The sequence below is a fragment of the Pristiophorus japonicus genome, unplaced genomic scaffold, assembly GCF_044704955.1.
Source record: "Pristiophorus japonicus isolate sPriJap1 unplaced genomic scaffold, sPriJap1.hap1 HAP1_SCAFFOLD_894, whole genome shotgun sequence".
In the NCBI taxonomy this organism is placed as follows: domain Eukaryota; kingdom Metazoa; phylum Chordata; class Chondrichthyes; family Pristiophoridae; genus Pristiophorus; species Pristiophorus japonicus.
Window position 1 is genome coordinate 134,727 of NW_027254818.1, and position 23,378 is coordinate 158,104.

Here is a 23,378-nt window from a genome sequence, read left to right on the forward strand (position 1 = left end):
GTAAGTGAGTGTAGGTTTCATTCTGTATCTTTCATTCTCTGGTATGTGAGTGTTGGATTTACACAGTCCTTGTCATTTTCTGATATGTGAGTGTGGGTTTTACCTGTGTCTGTTTCTGATATTTGTGTGTGGGTATTACTCTATCTCTGTCTATGGATTATGAGTGTGAATTTTACTCTGTATATAACAGTTTTTGGTATGTGAGTGTGGGTTTTATTCTGTACCTGTCAGTCTATGGTATGTGAGTGTGGGTTTTACTCTGTATCTGCCAGTCTATGGTATGTGAGTGTGGGTTTTATTTCTGTATCTGTCAGTTTCTAGTTTGCGAGAGTGGATTTTATTCTGTACCTATCAGTCTAAGATATCGGAGTGTGGATTTTATTCTGTATCTGTCAGTCTGTGGTATGTGAGTGTGGGTTTTACTCTATATCCATCAGTCTATGGTATGTGAGTGTGGGTTTTACTCTGTATCTGTTAGTCTATGGTATGTGAGTGTGGGTTTTACTCTATATCCATCAGTCTATGGTATGTGAGTGTGGGTTTTACTCTGTATCTGTCAGTCTATGGTATGTGAGTGTGGGTTTTATTCTGTATTCATCAATCTATGGTGTGTGAGTGTGGGTTTTACTCTGTATTCATCAGTCTATGGTATGTGAGTGTGGGTTTTACTCTGTATCCATCAGTCTATGGTATGTGAGTGTGGGTTTTACTCTGTATCTGTCAGTTTCTGGTATGTGAGTATGGGTTTTATTCTGTATCCATCAGTCTATGGTGTGTGAGTGTGGGTTTTACTCTGTATCCATCAGTCTATGGTATGTGAGTGTGGGTTTTACTCTATATCCATCAGTTTCTGGTATATGAGTGTGGGTTTTATTCTGTATCTGTCAGTTTCAGGAATGTGAGTGTGGGTTTTGTCCTGTACCTGTCAGTTTAAGGAATGTGAGTATGGGTTTTACTCTGTACCTGTCAGTTTCAGAAATGTGGGAGTAGGTTTTACTCGGAGGCGGGAGTTCGTGGGAGTTGGAGGCGGGAGTTCGTGGCGTTGGTGAGGCCTACAAAAGGCCCAGCGGCAGCGAGAGGCATCGGCAGATCGGAGGCGGGAGTTCGTGGCATTGGTGAGGCCTACAAAAGGCCCAACTGGTGCAGCTCCAGCACGGAGATAAAGCAAAAAAGTAGAAAGAAATCAAAAGGTGACGTCACAGCCAAAGGGGTAAGTGATTGGTGAGTAGCTTTTCTTTTTCTTTTTTATATCAGTAAGTAACCTGTTAACAGTGTTGTTGCCAAATTAAGTGTATCTAAGTGTTAAGTCATGACAGGAGAGCTCGGTCACGTGATATGCTCCTCCTGTACTGTGTGGGAACTCGGGGACACTTCCAGTGTCCCTGACGACTACGTGTGCGGGAACTGTATCCGCCTCCAGCTCCTGACGGACTGCGTTGTGGAATTGGAGATGAGGGTGGATTCACTCTGGAGTATCCACAATGCTGAGAATGACGTGAGTAGCACATGTAGCGAGTTGGTCTTACCGCAGTGAAAGGTCCACAGCCAGATAGGGAATGGAAGACCAGCAGGAAGAGCAGTACAAGGAAGGTAATGCAGGGGTCCCCTGCGGTCATCCCCCTGCAAAACAGATACACCGCTTTGAGTACTGTTGAGGGGGATGACTCATCAGGGGAGGGCAGCAGCAGCCAAGTTCATGGCACCGTGGCTGGCTCTGCTGCACAGGAGGGCAGGAAAAAGAGTGGGAGAGCGATAGTGATAGGGGATTCAATTGTAAGGGGAATAGATCGGCGTTTCTGTGGCCGCAACCGAGACTCCAGGATGGTATGTTGCCTCCCTGGTGCAAGGGTCAAGGATGTCTCGGAGCGGGTGCAGGACATTCTGAAAAGGGAGGGTGAACAACCAGTTGTCGTGGTGCACATTGGTACCAACGATATAGGTAAAAAAAAGGGATGATGTCCTAAGAGATAAATTTAAGGAGCTAGGAGCTAAATTAAAAAGTAGAACCTCAAAAGTAGTAATCTTGGGATTGCTACCAGTGCCACGTGCTACTCAGAGTAGGAATCGCAGGATAGCTCAGATGAATACGTGGCTTGAGCAGTGGTGCAGCAGGGAGGGATTCAAATTCCTGGGGCATTGGAACCAGTTCTGGGGGAGGTGGGACCAGTACAATCCGAAAGGTCTGCACCGAGGCAGGACCGGAATCAATGTCCTAGGGGGAGTGTTTGCTAGTGCTGTTGGGGAGGAGTAAACTAATATGGCAGGGGGATGGGAACCAATGCAGGGAGACAGAGGGAAACAAAATGGAGACAGAAGCAAAAGACAGAAAGGAGATGAGTAAAAGTGGAAGGCAGAGAAACCCAAGGCAAAAAACAAAAAGGGCGGCTGTACAGCAAAATTCTAAAGGGTCAAAGTGTAATAAAAAGGCAAGCCTGAAAGCTCGGTGCCTCAATGTGAGGAGTATTCGGAACCCAGGAGAGGGCTCTGAGCTAGTTAGAGTGGGTGAGAGCTCAGATGAACAGGACCCCAAGAAAGAATGCAAAAGGCAGGAGGCAACAGAGCAGAGTAGCACTGGGGTAAGTGTAAACCACAAGGTGATAGGAAGGGACAATATGTATGAATATAAAGGGGCTGCAGGAGGGGTCAAAACTAAAAATCATGGTTTAAAAACTCGTATTAAAACACTCTACCTAAACGCACGCAGCATTCGAAATAAAGTAAATGAGTTGACGGCACAAATCATTACAAATGGGTATGATTTGGTGGCCATTATAGAAACGTGGTTGCAGGGTGGCCAAGACTGGGAATTAAACATACAGGGGTATCTGACAATTCGGAAAGATAGACAAGAAGGGAAAGGAGGTGCGGTAGCTCTGTTAATAAAGGATAATATCAAGGCAGTTGTGAGAGACGATATTGGCTCTAATGAACAAAATATTGAATCATTATGGGTGGAGATTAGAGATAGAAAGGGGAAAAAGTCACTGGTGGGCGTAGTTTATAGGCCCCAAAATAATAACTACACGGTGGGGCGGACAATAATCAAGGGAATAATGGAGGCATGTGAAAAAGGAACGGCAGTAATCATGGGGGATTTTAACCTACATATCGATTGGTCAAATCAAATCGCATGGGATAGCCTTGAGGAGGAATTCATAGAATGCTTACGGGATTGTTTATTAGAACAGTATGTTACAGAACCTACAAGGGAGCAAGCTATCTTAGATCTGGTCCTGTGTAATGAGACAGGAATAATAAACGGTCTCCGAGTAAAAGATCCTCTCGGAATGAGTGATCACAGTATGGTTGAATTTATAATACAGATTGAGGGAGAGGAAGTAGTGTCTCAAACGAGCGTTCTATGCTTAAACAAAGAGGGCTGCAGTGGGATGAGGGCAGAGTTGGCTAAAGTACACTGGGAACACAGACAAAACGGTGGCACAATTGAGGAACAGTGGAGGACTTTTAAGGAGCTCTTTCATAGTGCGCAACAAAAATATATTCCAGTGAAAAAGAAGGGCAGTAAGAGAAGGGATAACCAGCCGTGGATAACCAAGGAAATAAAGGAGAGTATCAAATTAAAAACCAATGCGTATAAGGTGGCCAAGGATAGTGGGCAACTAGAAGATTGGGAAAATTTTAAACGACAGCAAAGAATGACTAAGAAAGCAATAAAGAAAGGAAAGATAGATTACGAAAGTAAACTTGCGCAAAACATAAAAACAGATAGTAAAAGCTTTTACCGATATATAAAATGGAAAAGAGTGACTAAAGTAAATGTTGGTCCCTTAGAAGACGAGAAGGGGGATTTAATAATGGGAATGTGGAAATGGCTGAGACCTTAAACAATTATTTTGCTTCGGTCTTCACAGTGGAAGACACAAAAACCATGGCACAAATTGCTGGTTACAGGAATGTGGGAAGGGAGGACCTTGAGATAATCACTATCACTAGGGGGGTAGTGCTGGACAGGCTAATGGGACTCAAGGTAGACAAGTCCCCTGGTCCTGATGAAATGCATCCCAGGGTATTAAAAGAGATGGCTGAAGTTATAGCAGATGCATTTGTTATAATCTACCAACTTCTCTCGACTCTGGGGAGGTACCAGCGGATTGGAAAGCAGCTAATGTAACGCCTCTGTTTAAAAAGGGGGGCAGAAAAAAGGCAGGTAACTATAGGCCAGTTAGTTTAACATCTGTAGTGGGGAAGCGATCATTAAGGAAGAAATAGCGGGACATCTAGATAGAAATAGTGCAATCAAGCAGACGCAACATGGATTCATGAAGGGAAAATCATGTTTAATTAATTTACTGGAATTCTTTGAGGATATAATAAGCATGGTGTATAGAGGTGTACCGATGGATGTGGTGTATTTAGATTTCCAAAAGACATTCGATAAGGTGCCACTCAAAAGGTTACTGCAGAAGATAAAGGTACGCGGAGTCAGAGGAAATGTATTAGCATGGATAGAGAATTGTCTGGCTAACAGAAAGCAGAAAGTCGGGATAAATGGGTCCTTTTCGGGTTGGAAATCGGTGGTTATTGGTGTGCCACAGGGATCAGTGCTGGGACCACAACTGTTTACAATATACATAGATGACCTGGAAGAGGGGACAGAGAGTAGTGTAACAAAATTTGCAGATGACACAAAGATTAGTGGGAAAGCGGGTTGGGTAGGGGACACAGAGAGGCTGCAAAGAGATTTAGATAGGTTAAGCGAATGGGCTAAGGTTTGGCAGATGGAATACAATGTCAGAAAATGTGAGGTCATCCACCTTGGGGAAAAAAAAAACACAGTAAAAGGGAATATTATTTGAATGAGGAGAAATTACAACATGCTGAGGTGCAGAGGGACCTGGGGGTCCTTGTGCATGAATCCCAAAAAGTTAGCTTGCAGGTGCAGCAGGTAATCAGGAAGGCGAATGGAATGTTGGCCTTCATTGCGAGAGGGATGGAGTACAAAAGCAGGGAGGTCCTGCTGCAACTGTACAGGGTATTGGTGAGGCCGCACCTGGAGTACTGCGTGCAGTTTTGGTCACCTTACTTAAGGAAGGATATACTGGCTTTGGAGGGGGTACAGAGACGTTTCACTCGGCTGATTCCGGTGATGAGAGGGTTACCTTATGATGATAGATTGAGTAGACTGGGTTTTTAATCGTTGGAGTTCAGAAGGATGAGGAGTGATCTTATAGAAACATTTAAAATCATGAAAGGGATAGACAAGATCGAGGCAGAGAGATTGTTTCCACTGGTCGGGGAGACTAGAACTAGGGGGCACAGCCTCAAAATACGGGAGAGCCAATTTAAAACCGAGTTGAGAAGGAATTTCTTCCAGCAGAGAGTTGTGAATCTGTGGAATTCTCTGCCCAAGGAAGCAGTTGAGGCTAGCTCATTGAATGTATTCAAATCACAGATAGATAGATTTTTAACCAATAAGGGAATTAAGGGTTATGGGGAGCGGGCGGGTAAGTGGAGCTGAGTCCACGGCCAGATCAGCCATGATCTTGTTGAATGGCGGAGCAGGCTCGAGGGGCTCGATGGCCTACTCCTGTTCCTAATTCTTATGTTCTTATGATGTTCTCTGTACCTGTCAGTTTCAGGAATGTGAGTGTGGGTTTTACTCTGTACCTGTCAGTTTCAGGAATGTGAGTGTTATACTCATGATAACTGGTCAGACCAAGTACTGTGTGTAATGAGCAAGTGTGACCTTAGCTCCTTTATTGTAGTTCCAGAATGCAGGCACCTTGTGGGTGACCTGCTTATATACTGTACTCCCAAGGGATGCTGGGATCCCTTGGGCTCCAACAGGTAGGCCCTCTGGTGGACAGGTGTGATGCAGGTTACAAGGTTACAAGGGGTTAAACACATAACATCACTCCCCCTGAAGTCAACACTACACTTATTTACAAGGTGAGACAATCTGGGGCTCTGCACTCCCTTGTCAATCGTCTCGATACAAATGCTGGTGTGGTTGGGTTGGTCAGTTCTTCATTGGGCTGTTGGGTAGTCGGCCTTGCCGGACTGTTGGGGATGATGAGTTCTGTTCCGTGGTCAACTGTGATGTCAGTTGCCACTTGTGTGTGTGTGTTGGAAGGTCAAAGTTGGTGGTGTCTTCTTCGGATTGTACGTAGCTGTCTGTGAACCGTAGTTTAATTTGGTCCAAGTGTTTTCTGTGCATTTGTCCATTGGTCAGTTGACCTGAAACACCCTACTCCCCTCTTTGGCTGTGACTATGCCAGCAAGCCATTTGGGCCCATGTCCATAATTGAGCACAAACACAGGATCGTTGATCTCAATATCGCCTGACAAGTTTGCATGATCATGGTACACACTCTGTTGATGCCGCTTGTCCTCCACATGATCATGTAGATCAGGGTGGACCAGAGAGAGCCTTGTTTAAGTGCCCTTTTCATGAGCAGCTCGGCTGGGGGAATCCCTTTGAGTGAGTGGGATCTGGTGCGGTAGCTGAGCAGTACTCGGGACAACTGGGTCTGCAGGGAGCCTTCCGACATGCGTTTCAAGCTTTGCTTGATGGTCTGGACTGCCTGTTCTGCCTGGCCGTTGGATCCGGGCTTGAACGGCGCAGATGTGACATGTTTGACCCCATTGCAGGTCATGAATTCTTTGAATTAGGCACTTGTGAAGCACTAACTAGGACATCGGGCAGGCCGTGTGTGGCAAACATAGCTCTTAGACTTTCAATGGTGACCGTGGACGTGCTTCCAGACATTATTGCACATTCAACCCATTTTGAGTAAGCATCCACGACAACCAAAAATATTTGGCTAGGAATGGGCCTGCATAATCTACATGGATCCTCGACCACGGTTTGGATGGCCAGGGCCATAGATTTAGCGGTGCCTCTCTGGGTGCATTGCTCAACAGAGCAAGCATTGCACTGGCGTACACATGACTCTAAATCCGAGTCGATGCCCGGCCACCACACATGGGATCTGGCTGTGGCTTTCATCATCACGATGCCCGCATGGGTGCTGTATAGTTCCCCAATAAATGTGTCACTGCCTTTCTTGGGCAAGACCACACGATTGCCCCACAAGAGACAGTCCCCCTGAAGGGACAGCTCATCTTTGCATCTGTGGAATGGCTTAATCGCTTCCTGCATCTCCATTGAGACACTGGACCAGCTCCCATGGAGGACGCAGTTTTTGTTAACCAGGGCCAGTAAAGGATCCTGGCTGGTCCAGGTCCTGATCTGGTGGTCCGTAACGGGGCATTTCTCATTCTCAAATGCCTCCATGACCATGAGCAAGTCTGTTAGCTGCGCCATTTCCACCCCGGTGGTGGGCAATGGTAGCCGACTGAGAGCATCTGCGCAGTTCTCTGTGCCCGGTGTGTGGCGAATTACATAGTTGTATGCCGACAGTGTGAGCAACCATCTTTGGATGTTTGCAGAGGCATTGTTATCAATTTGCTCTCTGAGAATAGCGATATGAGCGGCTTGTGGTCTGTTTCAAGTTCGAACTTAGGCCAAGCTAGTACTGGTGCATTTTCTTTACCCCGTACACACACGCCAGAGCCTCTTTTTCAACTGTAGGCCCTTTTGGCCTTGGACAAACTCCTGGATGCATACGCAACCGGTTGTAAAATTCCCGATTCATTAGGCTGTTGTAATACACACCCAACCCCGTATGACGACACATCGCAAGCTAACACACATCGTTTACATGGGTTATACAGGACAAGCAGTTTGTTAAAACACAGTAAAGTTCTGGCTTTCTTAAAGGCAGCCTCTTGTGAATTCCCCCATACCCAGTCATCTCCCTTGCACAGTAGCGCATGCAGGGGTTCTAGTAGGGTGCTTAACCCAGGTAGGAAATTGTTTAAGTAGTTGAGGTGTCCCAGAAACGTCTGCAGTTCCGTCACATTTCGTGGTCACGGCGCGTTCTTGATGGCCTCCGTCTTGGAGTCGGTGGGTCTGATGCCGTCTGCTGCAATCCTTCTTCCTAAAAATTCAACGTCCTGTGCCAGGAAAACACACTTCGAGCGTTTCAACCTGAGCCCCATGCGATCCAACCGACTAACAACCTCCTCCAGGTTCTTCAAGTGCTCCATGGTGTCCCGACCTGTAACCAATATGTCGTCCTGGAAGACCAATGTACAAGGAACCGACTTTAGCAGGCTTTCCATGTTTCGCTGGAAAATCGCTGCATCCGACCAAATCCCGAACGGGCACCGGTTGTAAATAAATAGACCTTTGTGCATGTTGATGCAGGTGAGGCCTTTCGAAGACTCCTTCAGCTCTTGAGTCATGTAGGTTGAGGTCAGGTCCAGCTTGGGGAACATCTTTCCTCCAGCCAGGGTTGCAAATAGATTGTCTGCCTTGGGTAGCGGGTACTGGTCCTGCAGCGAAAAATGGTTAATTGTTACTTTATCGTCACCACAAATTCTAACTATACCATCCTCCTTGAGTACCGGAACAATCGGACTGGCTCAGTCATTGAACTCCACCGGCGAGATGATGCCCTCGCGTTGCAGCCTATCCAGCTGGATTTCCACATCATGTAACGTACCACCCGAGCCTTGTGGTGGATGGGTCGCATACCAGGAACCAAATGGATCTGCACTTTCACCCCTGAGAAACTTCCAATGCCTGGCTCAAATAATGATGGGAACTTGCTTAGAACCTGTGTACATATGGTGTCGTCAACTGACGAAAGCTTTCGAATGTCATCCCAGTGGCAGCGGATTTTCCCCAGCCAGCTTCTGCCAAATAACATGGGGCCATCCCCGGGCACAATCCATAGCGGGAGTTCATGTACTGCTCCATCATAGGAGACTTTGACTTCAGCACTGCCAATTACCGGATTAGTTCCATTGTATAAATCCTTAACTTCGTGTGAATGGGGCTGAGCTTGGGCCTGTGTGCCTTCTTCCCCCACAGCCTGTCGAAAGCCGTTTTACTCATTATGGGCTGACTTGCCCCCGCGTTCAGCTCCATAGACACTGGAATACTGTTCCGTTCAACTTTCAACATTATTAGTAGGCATTTCATCGTGAACATGTATACCCCCGTACACTCTGCCTCCTCTGTACGAGTTTCCAATTCCATCTGATCCACTGTGGACCGATCTTCCTCTAGTTCGCAGGGTTTGCAGCTCGCCTGCACGTTCGTTGGAGGTGTCCCATTGTTCTGCAGCCATTGCACGCATAGTATTTAAAGTGGCATTGATGGGGCCAATGATCACCCCCGCAGCGCCAACAGGGTGTTAACTGCCTCACATGAACAGATGATGGCGGACTCTGGGTCAATTGAGGTCAGGCCACGGCAGCCGGCGTGTACATTCTGCCCTGTACATTTCTGCTCAAACCAACGTTACTTTATGCACAGTACTGGCCGAAATTTGCTTGGTGTTGTCGCTGGTGGACATAAATGCTTGGGCTATTGTTATGGCATTACTCACATTTGGAGTTTCTACAGTCAACAGTTTGTGAAGGATTGTTTCATGTCCGATGCCCAGTACAAAAAAGTCTCTGCGCATTTGTTCTAGGAATCCCTCAAACTCACAATGTCCTGCAAGGCGCCTTAGTTCGGCGACGTAGCTCGCCACTTCCTGGCCCTCCAATCATTGACATGTGTAGAACAGATATCCCGCCATCAAAACGCTTTCCTTAGGATTTAGGTGCTCCCGGACTCAGTACTTCGTAGGATTTATCTGTTGGTTTAGCCGGGGCCAGGAGATTCTTTATGAGGCCATAGGTAGTGGCCCCACAGACGGTTAGGAGGATCGCCCTTCGTTTGGTCGCATTCTCGTCCCCTTCCAGCTCGATGACTACGAAGTATTGGCCGGGTCTCTCCACGAAGGCTTCCCAATCATTCCCCTTCGAGAACCTCTCCAGGTTGCCGACTGTCCTTTGCATTTTCGCGTGGTTTGTTAACTCGTCGCCAATTGTTATACTCATGATAAATGGTCAGACCGAGTACTGTGTGTAATGAGCAAGTGTGACCTTAGCTCGTTTATTGTAGTTCCAGAGTGCAGACACCTTATGGGTGACCTGCTTATATACTGTACTCCCAAGGGATGCAGGGATCCCTTGGGACTCGAACAGGTAGGCCCTCTGGTGGACAGGTGTGATGCAGGTTACAAGGGATTAAATACATAACAGGGAGTGTGGGGTTTTACACTGTACCTGTCAGCTTGTGTTATATGAGTAAGGATTTTAATCAATACAATAACTCCTAGTTTCTGGTAAGGGAGTGCATATTTTAGTCTGTATCTATCACTATCGAGGATATGTGTGTGAACGTTTTCTTTATCTCTCAGTCTCTGGGATGTGAGTGTGGGTTTTTCTCTGTATCTGTCAGTATATGGGTTTGGGTATTATTTGTATGTGTCAATCTCGGTAACATGAATGTACATTTTTGTCTGTATCTTTCACTCTCTGGGATGTTAGTGTACGTTTTATTCTTTATCTGTCACTCACTTTTATGAGAGTGTGGATTTTACTCAACAGCTGTCATTATCTGGGTGTAAGTGTGATCTTCACTCTGTATCTATTAGTCTTTGGTGTGAGTGTGGGTTTTCCTCTGTATGTTAGTCTATGGTATATGAGTATGGGATTTACTCTGTATCCATCAGTCTATGGTATGTGAGTGTGGGTATTATTCTGTGAATGTCAGTCTCTGGGATGTGTATGTAGATTTTCCTCCTGTCAGTTGCTGTTATGTGAATGTGTGTTTTATTCAAGTGTGTGAATGTGGATTTCACTCTGTATCTGTCAGTCTCTTGTGTGTGAATGTGGCACTTTTTATCTGTACCTGCCTGTTTCTGTTATGAATGGGGTTATATTCTATTATGTGAGTGTGGAGTTTACCACATTCTACCTGTCTGTCACTGGTATGTTAATGTGTGTATGTTTTCTGTATCCGTCAGTTGCTATTATATGAATGTTGATTTCATTCTGTGCCTTTAAGTGTCTGGTACAGCTGTGGTATTGTGGGTTTGACATTGAATCAGTCAGTCACTTTCAAGTCAGTGTTGATTTTACTATCTATCTGTCAATCTCTGGTATGTGTTTTATTCTGTATCTGTCCATCTCTGGGAAGTGAGTGTGGGTTTCATTCTGTATCTATCTGTTTCTGATATTTGAGTAAGGGTTTTAATCAGTACCTGTAAGTTTCTATTATGGGGGTGTGGTTTTTAGTCTGTATTTGTCAGTCTCTGGCATGAGTGTGGGTATTACTCGATCTATCAGTCTCTGGAATGTGAGCGTGGGTATTACTCTGTATCTATCAGTCTCTGGAATGTGAGTGTGGGTATTACTCTGCATCTATCAGTCTCTGGAATGTGAGTGTGGGTATTACTCTGTATCTATCAGTCTCTGGAATGTGAGTTTGGGTATTACTCTGTATCTATCAGTCTCTGGAATGTGAGTGTGGGTATTACTCTATCTATCAGTCTCTGGAATGTGAGTTTGGGTATTACTCTGTATCTATCAGTCTCTGGAATGTGAGTGTGGGTATTACTCTGTATCTATCAGTCTCTGGAATGTGAGTTTGGGTATTACTCTGTATCTATCAGTCTCTGGAATGTGAGTGTGGGTATTACTCTGTATCTATCAGTCTCTGGAATGTGAGTTTGGGTATTACTCTGTATCAGTCTCTGGAATGTGAGTTTGGGTATTACTCTGTATCTATCAGTCTCTGGAATGTGAGTTTGGGTATTACTCTGTATCTATCAGTCTCTGGAATGTGAGTATGGGTATTACTCTATCTATCAGTCTCTGGAATGTGAGTATGGGTATTACTCTATATCGGTCTCTGGAATGTGAGTGTGGGTATTACTCTATATCAGTCTCTGGAATGTGAGTGTGGGTATTACTCTGTAACTATCAGTGTCTGGAATGCAAAAGTGTGTTTTTTTCTGTACCTGTTAGTTTCTGGTGAGTGACTGGAGTTCACTCTCTAACTATCTGTCTCTGGTATGTGTGTGTGAGTATTTGTCTGTAGCTGTAAGTGCCTGGTATGGGAGTGTAGGTTTCACTATCAGTCAGTCAGTCAATCTCAGGTACTGGAGTTGATTGTGATTCTTTCTCAATCTGTCATTCAATGTGTCTGAGTGTATGAATCATTATGTTTATCTCAGTCTCTGGTACTATTTGTGAGTGTGGGATTGATTATGTATCTGTTCGACTGGTGATGTGTGTGAGTGTGGGATTGATTATGTATCTGTTGGACTGGTGGTGTGTGAGAGTGTGGGATTGATTATGTATCTGTTAGACTGGTGATGTGTGAGTGTGAGATTGATTATGTATCTGTTAGACTGGTGATGTGTGTGAGTGAGAGATTCATTATGTAATTGACAGTCTCTTGTACTGTGCTATTCTTGCTCTGTGTGACTGTTGGATTTAGTTCCTTCTCCACCTGCTGTAGGCGGATGATAGTTTGAGATTTTCTTTGACTGTCTCAGGAGGAGGTTTGGTTCAGTCCATTACCTCCGTTTCTCTGCTCTTGTATGTTAGCTGTTGGGTTTGAGAGTCAGTGTACAGACATCAGTGTGGATTGACACCGTGTCAGTGTCTATCTGTTCGTGTGTGTGAGTAAGGGAGTGAAATTGGATCTGCCTTTCACTGCGCTATGATTGGATTTTGAAACAACTCATTATTGTACTGCTCCAAGTGACTGTGGGATTCATAATATAACAGTGGAAATTTGGATCACTGTGGGACTGACAGCTTCTGCTGCCTGTGACAATATGATTGAGGTCAGTTCTGTGTCTCTCTGCGCTGTGAGTGATAATGTACTTACTGTGTGTGAGAAGGAGTTGCCTGCACTGTTCCTTGTGTTCCGGGTTGAGGAAAGATCAAATTTATTCTGGCTTGGTGAAGTATTTTGCTCTGAGAATAATAATAGGAAAACACTATTAGTTATGATATGGACAGGTAGAAACATAGAAACATAGAAAATAGGTGCAGGAGTAGGCCATTCGGCCCTTCTAGCCTGCACCGCCATTCAATGAGTTCATGGCTGAACATGCAACTTCAGTACCCCATTCCTGCATTCTCGCCATACCCCTTGATCCCCCTAGCAGTAAGGACCACATCTAACTCCTTTTTGAATATATTTAGTGAATTGGCCTCAACAACTTTCTGTGGTAGAGAATTCCACAGGTTCACCACTCTCTGGGTGAAGAAGTTTTTCCTCATCTCGGTCCTAAATGGCTTACCCCTTATCCTAAGACTGTGTCCCCTGGTTCTGGACTTCCCCAACATTGGGAACATTCTTCCTGCATCTAACCTGTCTAAACCCATCAGAATTTTAAACGTTTCTATGAGGTCCCCTCTCATTCTTCTGAACTCCAGTGAATACAAGCCCAGTTGATCCAGTCTTTCTTGATATGTCAGTCCTGCCATCCTGGGAATCAGTCTGGTGAACCTTCGCTGCATTCCCTCAATAGCAAGAATGTCCTTCCTCAGGTTAGGAGACCAAAACTGTACACAATACTCCAGGTGTGGCCTCACCAAGGCCCTGTACAACTGTAGCAACACCTCCCTACCCCTGTACTCAAATCCCCTCGCTATGAAGGCCAACATGCCATTTGCTTTCTTAACCGCCTGCTGTACCTGCATGCCAACCTTCAATGACTGATGTACCATGACACCCAGGTCTCATTGCACCTCCCCTTTTCCTAATCTGTCACCATTCAGATAATAGTCTGTCTCTCTGTTTTTACCACCAAAGTGGATAACCTCACATTTATCCACATTATACTTCATCTGCCATGCATTTGCCCACTCACCTAGCCTATCCAAGTCGCTCTGCAGCCTCATTGCATCCTCCTCGCAACTCACACTGCCACCCAACTTAGTATCATTCGCAAATTTGGAGATACTACATTTAATCCCCTCGTATAATCATTAATGTACAGTGTAAACAGCTGGGGCCCCAGCACAGAACCTTGCGGTACACCACTAGTCACTGCCTGCCATTCTGAAAAGACCCCATTTACTCCTACTCTTTGCTTCCTGTCTGACAACCAGTTCTCAATCCATGCCAGCACACTATCCCCAATTCCATGTGCTTTAACTTTGCACAATTAATCTCTTGTGTGGGACCTTGTCGAATCCCTTCTGAAAGTCCAAATACACCACATCAACTGGTTCTCCCTTGTCCACTCTACTGGAAACATCCTCAAAAAATTCCAGAAGATTTGTCAAGCATGATTTCCCTTTCACAAATCCATGCTGACTTGAACCTATCATGTCACCTCTTTCCAAATGCACTGCTATGACATCCTTAATAATTGATTCCATCATTTTACCCACTACCGATGTCAGGCTGACTGGTCTATAATTCCCTGTTTTCTCTCTCCCTCCTTTTTTAAAAAGTGGGGTTACATTGGCTACCCTCCACTCAATAGGAACTGATCCAGAGTCAATGGAATGTTGGAAAATGACTGTCAATGCATCCGCTATTTGCAAGGCCACCTCCTTTAATACTCTGGGATGCAGTCCATCAGGCCCTGGGGATTTATCGGCCTTCAATCCCATCAATTTCCCCAACACAATTTCCCGACTAATAAGGATTTCCCTCAGTTCCTCCTCCTTACTAGACCCTCTGACCCCTTTTATATCCTGAAGGTTATTTGTGTCCTCCTTAGTGAATACCGAACCAAAGTACTTGTTCAATTGGTCTGCCATTTCTTTGTTCCCCGTTATGACTTCCCCTGATTCTGACTGCAGGGGACCTACGTTTGTCTTTACTAACCTTTTTCTCTTTACATATCTACAGAAACTTTTGCAATCCGTCTTAATGTTCCCTGCAAGCTTCTTCTCATACTCCATTTTCCCTGCCCTAATCAAACCCTTTGTCCTCCTCTGCTGAGTTCTAAATTTCTCCCAGTCCCCGGGTTCGCTGCTATTTCTGGCCAATTTGTATGCCACTTCCTTGGCTTTAATACTATCCTTGATTTCCCTTGATACCCACGGTTGAGCCACCTTCCCTTTTTTATTTTTACACCAGACAGGAATGTACAATTGTTGTAGTTCATCCATGCGGTCTCTAAATGTCTGCCATTGCCCATCCACAGTCAACCCCTTAAGTATAATTCGCCAATCTATCCTAGCCAATTCATGCCTCATACCTTCAAAGTTAGCCTTCTTTAAGTTCTGGACCATGGTCTCTGAATTAACTGTTTCATTCTCCATCCTAATGCAGAATTCCACCATATTATGGTCACTCTTCCCCAAGGGGCCTCGCACAACGAGATTGCTAATTAATCCTCTCTCATTACAAAACACCCAGTCTAAGTTGGTTCCTCGACATATTGTTCTAGAAAACCATCCCTTATGCACTCCAGGATATCCTCCTCCACCGTATTGCTTCCAGTTTGGTTAGCCCAATCTATGTGCATATTAAAGTCACCCATTATAACTGCTGCACCTTTATTGCATGCACCCCTAATTTCCTGTTTGATGCCCTCTCCAACATCACTACTACTGTTTGGAGGTCTGTACACAACTCCCACTAACGTTTTTTGCCCTTTGGTGTTCTGCAGCTCTAACCATATAGATTCCACATCATCCAAGCTAATGTCCTTCCTAACTATTGCATTAATCTCCTCCTTAACCAGCAATGCTACCCCACCTCCTTTTCCTTTTATTCTATCCTTCCTGAATGTTGATGGAGAGAATATAAAAATAAAGTTATAATTAATGTGTTTGTGTATAATAAAGTAAAGTACCTGGAGAGAGGAATCTGTGATACAGTGTCCTTGTCTGACCTCACTGCAGTACAGCGGCACTCAGGTTCACAACACCAGGTGTGCAGGATGATTCTATAGTAAGTTATCAGCATCCAGACACAACCCAAACCCAGCACTGGTCCATGAATAGGATCACCCGATTGGCACAGTCCAGGTTTATATCTCCCACTCCCATGGGACTACCTGCAAAATTCTGAATTGCTTCCTGGAATATAACCACAGGTACCTGGGCTGTACAACAATTGTTCTGTCGACTGAAACCAAGTGGAGGGCCTATTCATTAACAGAATGTCACAGTGACTCGATGCTGATGTATCTGAGGGAGCGACAATGTGTCTCTCGATCACCAGCCACAGAGTTCTGGAGAATTCAACGCACCGAAATAAAATAATCGATTATTGAAATGTCTCCTTTCACACTCCTCTCCTGGTGCCTGCAATAGATGCATTTTGTGAAATTCCTCACATCTTCACTGTCAGGCTGTGTTTCCACTGTTCACTGTCCAAGAACAGACACTGAGATTGGAACTGAATCAGGAACATTCACTACTGATGTGGGGAAAGAGCGAGGTGATTTACTTTCTCTGTTACCTTACACCGTACACACACAGCTCAAGAATGGCCTCTCCCTTCCCCCACTCACTCCATGTTCCTGAACTAGGTCCTCCTCCACTCTGCCTCTTACAGACAGCCCCCGACTACCGCTGAACTTACCCCGACACAAAGCCCATCTGTGGACACAGTCCCAATGCGATGAGCTGCTGTAAGGAGGCTGCTGTTTGCTCCCTTACTCGGGCCTGGGATATCTCCGCTCCCTGATGTGTTCAACGATCATCAACCGAGCACAGAGGAAACGGCAGCCACTGACAGAGCTGGGGGAGGGGAGCTCGTCTGGGCCCTTGCCGTCGGTTTAAACACTGCGTGGGGAGGGGAGGAGCAGCATGTATTTAGCACATGCTCAGACCATCTTTTTGTCACAAATTAAATTAGAAAAAATGGGATTGTTTCACAAGTTGCTTTTATCACTAATTAAATGGGCCACATTGAGAACGTGTTAGTTATCATCCGAATTACTGAAAAAACGATTGTGAGAGCCTGACACTGGAGTAAGAGCGACTAAACTGTTCTACTCGTTCCGTCAGTCTCTGGTGTGTGTGTTTCCCTGTCAGTTTCTAACAGGTGGGTATGGGTTTTACTTGCAAATTATGGTTCAGATACATGGATGTGGGTTTCATACTGTACCGGTCAGTTTCTGCTATGTGAATGTGGAATTTATTCTGTACCTCTCTGTTTCTGGTATCAGAGTGTGTGTTTTATTCTGTACCTGTCAGTTTTTGTGAAGTGAATGAGAGATTTATTCTGTACCTGTCAGTCTCTGCTATGTGAGTTGGGATTTATTGTGCACCCGTCAAGTTTTGATATGTGAGTATGGGTTTTATTCTGTACCTGTCAGTTTCTGGTATATGAGTGTGTACTTTAACCTATATCATCAGCTTCTGGAAGGTGAGTGTGGATATTGACCAGTATCTGTCAGTTTTTCGGATTGGAGTATGGATTTTATTCTGTACCTATCAGATTCCGGTATGGGAGTATGGTGTTTAATCGGTACCTGTCAGTTTCTGATATGTGACTGTGGTTTTAATCTGTACCAGTCACTTTCTGGTATCCAAGTGTGGATTGCATTCTGTACCTGTCAGTTTCTGGAATCTGGGTGTTGATTATATTCTGTACCTGTCAGTTTTTGCTATGTGAATGTGGGTTTTATTCTGTTCTGGTCAGTTACTGCTGTGTGAGTGTAGGAATTAATATGTACCTCCAGTTTCTGGGATGTGATTGTGTTTTTTTTTTCTGTACCGTCAGTTTGTGGTAGATGTGTGGGGTGTCAGTTTCTGGTATCTGAGTGTGGATTTTTACCTTTATATGTCAGTTTGTGCAATGTGAATGTGGGATTCATTCTGTATCTCTCATTCTGGGGTAAGTGAGTGTGTGTTTCCTCTGTACCTGTTAGTTTCTGGTATGTGAATGTGGGATTCATTCTGTATCTCTCATTCTGGGGTAAGTGAGTGTGTGTTTCCTCTGTACCTGTTAGTTTCTGGTATGTGAGTGTGGGTTTTATTCTGAACTTGTCAGTTTCTAGTATCTGAGTGGGATTTATTCTGTATCTGTCAGTTTCTGGTATGTAAGCGTTGGTTTTATTCTGTATCTGTCAGCTTCTGGTATGTGAAAGTGTGTTTTATCCTATATCTGTGAATTTTTTTCTCTCATTATATTGGATGAATGCGATTCAGAAATATTTCGAGTAGAGACGAGCTATTAGTACATTATATAAACTTTATGTATCATTGGTACATTGAGTGAGTGTGGGATTCATTCTGTATCTGTCAGTCTATGGTACAGGGAGTGAGTGTGGGATTCATTCTGTATCTGTCATAAATGCAAGTGTTTGTTGTTGCTGTAGAAATGAAGTTTTTCAGTTAATTATGGTGGTTAACATTTACACAGAAGAAAATGTCAGAAGCAGCCTCGTAGATAACCGTCGGGAAAGTGCTGTTACTGGTGAGATCACGATTTGCTCGATACAAACTTGGCTAATAACCCTAGAGGTGATGGAAAAGAAAGCAACATTTGGGGACGTTTAAGCGAGATGAGAAAACATAATTAGCGCGAGGAGCCCGATCAGAGAGCTGGCGGGCAAGAAGCATTGAGCTCCTGTTTACTGCCCGATGCTATTTCCAAAACAATGGGGAAGAACAGTCCCTGGATCTGGGAACTTGCGGAGGCCTTTCAGCACATGGCAAATCATCCCGTTGAGTCTGTTACATAAGGAACAGGAGGAGGACATTCAGTCCCTCGAGCCTGTTACATAAGGAACAGGGGGAGGCCATTCAATCTCTCGAGCCTGTTACATAAGGAACAAGGGGGGGGCCATTCAGTCCCACGAGTCTGTTACATTGGAACTGGAGGAGGCCATTCAGTCCCTCGAGCCTTTTACATAAGGAACAGAGGGAGGCCATTCAGTCTCTCGAGCCTGTTACATAAGGAAGAGGGGGAGGCCATTCAGTCCCTCGAGCCTGTTACATAGGAACAGTAAGCCATTCTGCCCCTCGACTCTGTTACATTAGAAACTGGAGTAGGCCTTTCAGCCTTGGAATCTGCTTTACAGGAATAGATGGATGCCATTCAGCTGCTCGAACCTGTTACAAATGAATAGGCAGCCATTCAATCCCTCGAGATTGTTGCATAGGTACAGGAGGTGGGCATTCAGAACCACAGCCTTGCTATAAAGGAATTGGTGGAGGCGATGCATCGACTGGATACTGTTACACAGGAATAGAGGAGGCCATCCATCCTCTGGAGCCTTTCACATCGGAACAGGAGTAGGCCATTCAGACCACCGAGAATGTTATAGGAACTGGAAGAGGCCAATAAGCCAGTCGCACATGTTATATTGCAACTGGAGAAGGCCACTCATCCCATTTAACTTATTACACAGGAACAGGAGGTGGCTGTTCAGCACCGAATGTTGTTAGACAGGAGCAGGATGAGGCTATTCTTTCCCTCGAGCCTGTTACATTGGATCAGGAGGATGCCATTCAGCCCTTCCATTCTGTTATGTGGGAAGAAGAGGAGGTCATTCAGCCTCTCTAACATTAGAAACACGAGCAGACCACTCAGCCTTTGATTCTGTGACATGGGAACAGCAGAACGTTTTTCATCCTCTTGAGCTTCTTACATTAGGAACAGGAGACGACCCTCAGTCCTTCGGGTCTGTTACATAGGAACAGGAGTAGGTCAATTCCACCCCTCGGAACTGTTAACCAGGAACAGGATGTGACCATTCAGCCCCTCGAGCCTGTTACAGAGGAATTGGAGAAGGCCATTCAGCCCCTCCTGCATGTTATATAGAAGCAGGAGGAGGTCATTCAGCCCCTCGAGCATGTTGTATAGGAACTGGGGGAAGACATTCAGCCCCCAAGCATGTTTAATTCAGATCATGAGCAGGCCATTCAGCCCTTTGAACCTGTTACATAGGAGAAGGAGAAGGCCATTCAACCCATTGAGAATGTTATATAGGAAGAGGAGGAGGCCATTCAGCTCCTCGAGCCTATTACATTAGGAACTGGAGAGGGCCATTCAGCAACTGGAGTTAAAAAGCAATAGGATGACACAATTCTGCCCCTCGGGTCTGTTACATTAGGAATAGGACAAGGGCAATCATCCCCATGGGATTGTTTCATGGGTACAGGAGGAATGCATTCAGCCTCTCAAGCTTGTTACATCGGAACTGGAGGAGGCTATTCAGCCCCTGGAACCTGTTACATAAGAACTAAAGGAGGCCATTCATCCCATTCTAACCCAATACAAGGTACCGGGGAAGGTCATTCTGCCCCTAGAGTTTGTTACATATGGATAGGAGGAGGCCATTAAGACCCTCGTGTTTATTACATTAGGAACTGGAGAAGGCAACTCAGTATCTTCAGTCTGTTAAATTAGGAACAGGAGGTGGTCATCAGCCCCCTCAGGCCTGTTACACAGGAATAGGAGGAGGCTATTCAGCACCACAAACATGTTTAATTCGGATAACCTGTCTGTGTATCCGCACACTGTGATCGGTACCTACTGTGTGAGAGAAGGAGCTGGTTGCACTGTTCCTTATGTCTCAGGTGGAGGAAACTTCACATTTGTTCCGGTTCCTTCAATTCCTTGCCTGTAGGAAGAAAAGGTATCTCTGATCATTCAAGAACAGGAGAGGTAGAAAAGACTAAAGTGATGAATGTAATCGTTCAATTAATATTCATTATGAACATTCACAAAGGGAAGCCAGCGATACAAACAGTGTCAGTGTCTGACTCCACTGCAGTACTGCAGCACTCGGCTTCTGCACACCAAGTGTGTTGGGCAGATTTACAGCAATTTACTGACATCCAGATATAACCCAACCCCTGCCCTGCTTCAGGAATGGGACGACCCGATGGGGCACGGACTTTTACACAGCTCAGATTGCTACTTCCCTCTCCCAGGGCACTAACCGTTCAACCAAAAAAAAGAGCCGCCATTTAAAACATGTCCTTCACGTTTCTCACCCAGTGCCTGCAATAGATGCTCCTTGTATAAATCCTCAGTGTCCGGCTCTGCTTCCACTGCTCGCTGTCCAATGACAACAAACACGGTGAGACTGGAACTAAAGCAGGAACGTTCACTACTGGTTTACAGGGAGAAAGCAGCAATGACTGTAAACAGCAGATCCTTCCCATTCTGTCTCCCTTACCCGGGACACACGCTGTCCACACACAGCCCGAGAATGGCCTCTCCCTTCCCCCACTCACTCCACGCACTGAGACCAGTTCTTGCTCCACTCCGCCTGTTACACACAGACTCCGACTCCCCCTGAACTTCCCCCGGACTCAGTGCTGATCTCTGAGCCCATCTGCGGACACGCTCCCAAAGCGATGTGCTGCTGTAAGGAGGCTGCTGCTCGCTGCCTTACCCCGGGGCCGCAGTGTCTCCATTCCCGGCTGTTTAAACCATCTTCTTCCGCTCACTGAGTGAATGGCGCTCACAGGCAGGGCTGGGGGAGGGGAGGGCGCATGCGCTCTTCTGCTCACTGGAAATCGACCCACGGGCCGGGGCTTATCCGCGCACGCGCAGCTCGCTGCAATAATTCAGCCGTTAAAAATCAAAGTGAACTTTTTCCAATTTACTTTTATCAGAATCTGAGCAAAGGAACTGGGCCTGGGGGGGCAAGGACAGAGAATGTTTAAAGCTGGGAACCTTGCCCCTTTGAGATGCTCAATTTGGGATCATTCCGTGCAGTGTGTTTTTCTCTTCGTGAGCCCGTCTTCACAAAACAATCCTGTCGAAACATCGGAGGGACGGGGTGTAGTAGTGTTTGCTGGGACTGTGCAGGAGTTAATATCTGACAGAAACTGTCCCAGTTTAGTTGAATCAGAGTGAAACACTCGGTCACTGAGAGTAATACCGAACGGCCCTGAGCTGCAAGATTACAGGGAGTACAACAGGCAAGCGAGGGTTAAATGTGGGACCTTGTTTCTCTCAGTCTCTGACACTGTCCCGCAGTGTGGGATTAATAATGTGTCTGTATGTGGTACAATATCAGTGAGAGAGGGGACTGCATCTTCTGTCTCCCCAATGGGGACTTTCAGGATAAAACCGGACCTCACAGGTCAGTCTGGGACAGATACTGTGTAAGTCTTTCTGTGTCTCACCGTCCTGCCTCGATCTCTCCGATCTCTCGCTTAGCACTCTCCCCCATCTCTGTCTCTGTTACAATCCTTTTCTCTTGTACTGTCTGTGAAGGCGGGATACTGTTATTTCGCGTGATGTGGAAACACTTGTGAGTACAACACTTTCGGAGCAGGGAGGTCTTACTGCAGTTGTACAGGGCCTTGGTGAGGTCACATCTGGAATATTGTGTACAGTTTTGGTCTCCTAATCTGAGGAAGGACATTCTTGCTATTGAGGGAGTGCAGCGAAGGTTCACCAGATTGATTCCAGGATGGCAGGACTGATATATGAAGAAAGACTGGATAGACTAGGCTTATATTCACTGGAATTTAGAAGAATGAGAGGGGATCTCATAGAAACATATACAATTCTGACGGGATTGGACAGGTTAGATGCAGGAAGAATGTTCCCGATGTTGGGGATGTCCAGAACCAGGGGTCACAGTCTAAGAATAAGAGGTAAGCCATTTAGGACCGAGATGAGGAGAAACTTCTTCACTCAGAGAATTGTGAACCTGTGGAATTTTCTACCACAGAAATTTGTTGAGGCCAGTTCGTTAGATATATTCAAAAGGGAGTTAGATATGGCCCTTACGGCGAAAGGGATCAAGGGGTATGGAGAGAAAGCAGGAATGGGGTAAAGTTGCATGATCAGCCATGATCATATTGAATGGTGGTGCAGGCTTGAAGGGCCGAATGGCCTACTCCTGCACCTATTTTTTATATTTCTATGATACTGTTTCTGTTTCTCTCTCTGGTGCTATACATGACGGTGTGGCACTGTTACTGAGCGTAATATGGAGACACTGATACCAAGTGTAAGACTGATAATGTGTCTGTCTCTCTCTCTTTCGGTGGTGCTATACATGAATGTGTGATACGATTATTGAGAGTAATATGGAGACACAGTTAGGGAGTTTAAGACTGATTCTGTGTCTGTCTCTCTGTCGCTCCCTCTGATAGCCATCTCTGGATGGTGAGTATGGGATGGATAGGACACCAGTTACTGTTATATGTCCCTCATTTTCGGAGGAGAGAGAGAGACAAAGAGAGGGTGGAGGGGCGGTGAACTCATAATTTCTATTTTCACGTTAATCAAACATATTTCTGCGTGCGAACAATGTAATAACTTAACAGCATATATGGGTTAAGCCAGCCACTGCTGTGATTGGCTCCTGCCCCTTAATCTGGGGAACAGACACTGAGGAGCGCCGACCTCAGAGTGTTTAACACTTACTGAGCTAGGAAACTACAACTAACCCCGAGAATCGGCAGCACAGGCCGAGCGGAGAGGATACCCTGTGCTGGGAGCTGTAAATCTGGGATAGTTTGTGCTGTGAATGTACAGATGTGAACATTGTGTGAGCGAGAGTGTGTTAAAGGGGCGGGCCGGTGAGACTAATGCCATTGTG

The 23,378-nt window shown here is 45.5% G+C and overlaps 1 protein-coding gene across 1 annotated transcript in view; it reads right to left on the bottom strand.

Annotated features, from left to right (window-relative positions):
* LOC139257681 (zinc finger protein 585A-like) overlaps positions 1-21,289 on the bottom strand; it is a 63,805-nt gene extending 42,516 nt beyond the window's left edge. Inside the window, exons 1-3 of the mRNA XM_070874569.1 lie at positions 21,210-21,289; positions 20,343-20,429; positions 12,767-12,855 (exon numbers count right to left, since the gene is read on the bottom strand). The gene's annotated coding sequence lies outside the window, so the exon portion shown is untranslated. The remainder of the gene's footprint in view (positions 1-12,766; positions 12,856-20,342; positions 20,430-21,209) is intronic.
* Positions 21,290-23,378: the final 2,089 nt, after the last annotated feature.